Raw genomic sequence first — 4,551 nt, 5'->3', positions numbered from 1 at the left:
ATATATATATATATATATATATATATATATATATATATATATATAATGGTACGGTTTCCATAGAACTTAGGCTCTAAACAATCAAATTAGAGCCTACCTTCAAATAGTGTCTAGAAATGTGGTTTCAATACTGGAAATCTTTGTGATAGCCTTAAAATATATTTTCATCTTTATTTATAAAGTTTACAACTTCAAAAATAGTGTAGATGGATAGATCTATGAAAACTTGAAAATCTTGAAAATTGATGGCCCAAAACTTCATTACAAAATACACTATTTCCATAATTGCTAATTAGCTATTAGATATCAAATCGGATAGGTTGGGGCATGTCATCAAGTTTACGAAAACTGTTTTGAACTTTCAGTCTCAATCAACCCAAAATATGTATTTCACTTATTTTGGTGGAAATTAGCATTTCTACACAAAAGATGAAAATCGGCCGCTATGCAGAGATGGGACTCCCCCTTGGGAGGGCATCAAAACAGCATTTACAGGCTGTTTCCATGAAAATGTGCCTCCCAAAGAACCAAACGGTCCCTTTAAGATGGTCTAGTAATACAGTCTCTTTTATATATATATATATATATTTATTTATTTTAAATCTTTTTTCTTTCTAATTTATTCAGTTTCTTTCCCCTTCTTTCTACATCACTCGTAAAAGCCTTATATCTTGTAAAGAGGAAAACACGCATCATGAATCGTACACAAGCATCATGAATCGTATACGGATTGGGATGGTGACTCGTCTCCACCGTCCAATTGATGCGTGTGATGGAGGATGACCTGCACATGTAAATTAAATTATAGGTGCACTGTGAATATTGCATGCCTCAAATCTAAGATAGAATTGGGTGCGGTTGGTATATAACCGAGGCTCCAAGTATAAAGCCCAAGCTCTAAACAATTAAATTAAAGCTCCCTTTTAAATAGTGTCTAGAATTGTAGTTTCATTATTGAAAATTTTTGTGATAGCTTTGAAATATATTTTTATCTTTAATTATAAAATTTAAAGCTTCAAAAAAATTGAGCATATCTATGAAAACTTGAAAATCTTGAAAATTGACAGTCCAAAAATACGTTATAAGATGCACTATTTCCAAAACTTAAAATCCATTTTTTCTCATGTCCATGTATCTTGATGTCGAGATGATCAATTTGGAAATATTTAGGATTCAAAACAACTTCTGGTAGTGTTATGTTTTCGATAGGCTTTAATTTGATTGTTTAGAGGCGAGGCTCTCTATAAACTTTTTCCATTACATTAACATTTTCACATTAAATTGTGGGTCGCAACTCTGTCTCTCTCTTCATTTATCAAGGACGGATTTTGCGGCCAGAGTATTTCTGCATATTTTATGTGAATAAAAAGATAGGAGGATTCACATAACTTGCAATTTAATTTTCTAATAGGTCTGGTTTCTATAAGGGTGCAACTTTAAACAATCCAATTAAGGTGCACCTTCAAATTTTATCATAACATGTAATTTTTGTGTAAAAAATAATTAGGATTATTGAAAAATCTAGATTCATATCTATTTATAAATTTTTTAATTTCAAAAATTATTAAAATTAAGTAGATCTATAAACATATGAAAATCTTGAAAATGAACAGTCTAGATAAGGAGTTGCACTATTTATGTGACTCAATATATATATATATATATTATTTTTTATTTTTTTCATATTCATACATTTCGATGTCGAGATGATCAATTAGAGGGTTTTAAACATTGAAACAACATTTTCTGATGGATTTTTTAGGTGCATCTTTAATTCTACATTTTAAGGTTGCAACCTTATATAAACTTTTCCTTTTCTAATTTCTCACAATTTTCCTTTTTTCATTGTGGCTTTTTACTTCCACTTAATTTTTTATTTATTATTCTACCTTAAACCTCACATATTAGTCCAAATTCAAAATTTAGGTATTAGTATGACGAAAGGTGCCAATAAGACCCTTTACCTTTGGGTATAAAAAGGTTATAGTGATCCTTAACCGCTAGATGTAAAATTAGATGGTTAAGGCGAGATAACATTTGTGCTCAAAGACTTGGAGTAAAACTTATTATCTAAACTTTGTATCAGTTTCCTACGCACTTGATTCACGTCTGATGGCCCTAGCCATTGTGACTTTCTTTTACTGATTTGTCATTCTCATGGTATATAATCCTCACCACCACTTCCGTTCTCTTTGAACATGCTTCCCCAACATCTAGCTTTCTGGTAGCGGTCACCTACCAGAAAGAAAGAAATATCAAAGAGAAGAAAAGGAGAAAGGTCACGTTTCACATTCAAGAGTGCTAGCTTCTTCACCTATTATGAGCATTATTCCTCTACTTTGAAGTATTAACCTAAAAGTAGAGAGCCTTAACCAGCAGAAGTGGAAAATAAGAAAGAGTACATGGAGTAGAGTTTTAGCTCATCCCCATCTATTGTGGAAATTTCTATTCTACAAAATCAGGGGGTAGTTAGGTGCCATGCCCTTGTCTTCCTTCAAAAGGATTAAAGGGGTGGTGGGGCAGGTAACAAGTCAAGTCAATTGGGAATTCACAGTAAAGTTTTGCCACACCTTATAGAATAATCAATAACTTTCAAACTAAAATGGATGCTAACACAAAATCTTTTTCATCTTAATTTAGACATACAGGGGTACTCTTTCACAAATTTTTATAACCAACATTGTTATTTTCAGTACTAAATTCATCATGCCAATGGGGACCACAATTATGTAATAACAGTGCACAAACAACACAATTTCACTAGAATGCAGCCATATTCCTATCAAAATTACACTTATAATTTGCTTAATTTTCGTGCTTTAATCTAAACTATAGAAACATGAGTATTAGATCCACTTACATGTGCTCCAATGTGTCCCAAAATCCCCCACACAGTCAAGTCCCAAGCTCTTCAATAATAGCTCCAAGGGGTGGCAACTCTGAGTATTGAGAAACCTCAAGGGGGAGAAAAAGAACAAAGGCTTGGCAGGGGAGAGAAGGGATTCAAGTAGACCAAGAGGGGGAGGTGGCAGCTCGGATTTGCCAAGTGGCGCTCACAGTGTCATGCAAATTGAACAAGTGGCATGCGAGACAGACAAGTGGCACCTACGGGCATGCATGGGCTTGGCAGTGTCGCGCATGGTGGCACTCTCTCTCCTTATCTCGCACAACAGCTTCTCTTCTTACTGCCTCATGCGTTCTCTTCTTCAATCTCTTACTTCTGCGCACAGTGGCACTTCTTTTCTTCTCCCTCATTCCGTCGTGTACTGCGGTGTTCTTATTGCCAAGCACCTCCTCAAGCCGAAAAAAGTCTCGGTCCTTACATATGGAATCTTACAATTAGATCTAATAGTGGGTTCATATGAGTGAGGCAAATCTATGGTTGATATAGGGGGTATAATTCTAGGGCTCGATTTTTTTGAAAATCAGTGAAAAAAATGCTTAAAAAAATTGTTGACATGGGCTATGGCATCTCGTGTATGCGTCGATGGTTGTGTTCTGTTTTATGGTATTCTGGTAGGGCGGGGTGTTGAGGGGGTATTTTTTAAGCCAATTCCTTGGACCCCAAATTGGGACTGCACGACTTAGATCGAAAGATCTAAATCTGAGGAACTTGAGATCACACCATGAGGAACTTTCATATTGAGGCCACATGCAGCCACAGTGAGGCTGCATGTGGCTAACAATTGGTTGCATACAATCAACACTTGGCTGGCATGTTCTCCCATGTCTCAGTGGGCCCACTTTTCACTTGGCATGGAGGGCATTTTTGTCATTTTTTATGGAATCCTCTAGACAACTCACCAAAGTTCTAGAAGCCTCAAAGTGGTACGACAATGTATGGAGTCTGCAAGAGGATAAGATTAGTCTCCATGTGGCCTACAATAAGCCGCATGCAGCTCACTATAATCTTCATGCACCCTGCCAATTTCAAGTACTAGCATGCAACATTATTTTGATAATAACTTTATGAAGTTAGATCCCATTGACTTAAGACTTGGACCATTAGAAAGTTTTTTTTTTTTTTTTTTTTGATATTTCCTTTGTTAGGCAATCATGCGCAATACAGGCAAAGAAACTCCGAGATAATGTAGCAAGTACGTGTCATATAGAGGAAAGTGGAGACAAAATAAGAAATAATATATACATAGGAAAGTGCTTTCAATATAAATTGTATATCAATTGTTCTCATTTGCCATTGTATTACCGCTATATATAGTAGTTGTTCTCATTTACCATTGCATTACCGCTATATATACTAATGAAAGAACCAAAACCATCGTGTCTATGGATGTAGCAGTTCAGAAATGAATCAATGTAACTATTGATAACCCAAATTCATGAATTTAACTAAATATGACTTTTAACACACATTTCTTCTATGAATAATAACATTAAACAACCACGTTCCAACTACTAAAAGGACATTTTGAATAAAACCATTTACTTATGTTACAAGGAGGTGACCATCAGTCATATTTTTTATCAGGTGGTTGTAAGAGTGTTATTGACTAGAGCCAAATTCAAAAAAAAAAAAAAAAAAATCCCGAA

At 34.8% G+C, this 4,551-nt stretch overlaps 1 long non-coding RNA gene across 2 annotated transcripts; it reads right to left on the bottom strand.

Annotated features, from left to right (window-relative positions):
• Positions 1–367: 367 nt before the first annotated feature.
• Positions 368–4,185, bottom strand: LOC148783194 (uncharacterized). 2 transcript variants are annotated; one of them, XR_016050541.1, is made up of 3 exons: positions 2,861–4,185; positions 2,099–2,235; positions 368–784 (listed from the first exon to the last, which is right to left on the bottom strand). It is a non-coding gene; the product is annotated as an uncharacterized LOC148783194 (long non-coding RNA). The 2 variants fall into 2 exon arrangements; XR_016050542.1 differs by lacking the exon at positions 2,099–2,235.
• Positions 4,186–4,551: the final 366 nt, after the last annotated feature.

The sequence above is a fragment of the Amborella trichopoda genome, chromosome 2, assembly GCF_054954075.1.
Source record: "Amborella trichopoda isolate Santa Cruz 75 chromosome 2, AtrichopodaSantaCruz75HAP2 v2.0, whole genome shotgun sequence".
Lineage (NCBI taxonomy): Eukaryota > Viridiplantae > Streptophyta > Magnoliopsida > Amborellales > Amborellaceae > Amborella > Amborella trichopoda.
Note: the sequence above shows the minus strand (reverse complement) of the source record. Positions and strands in the feature narration are given on the sequence as shown.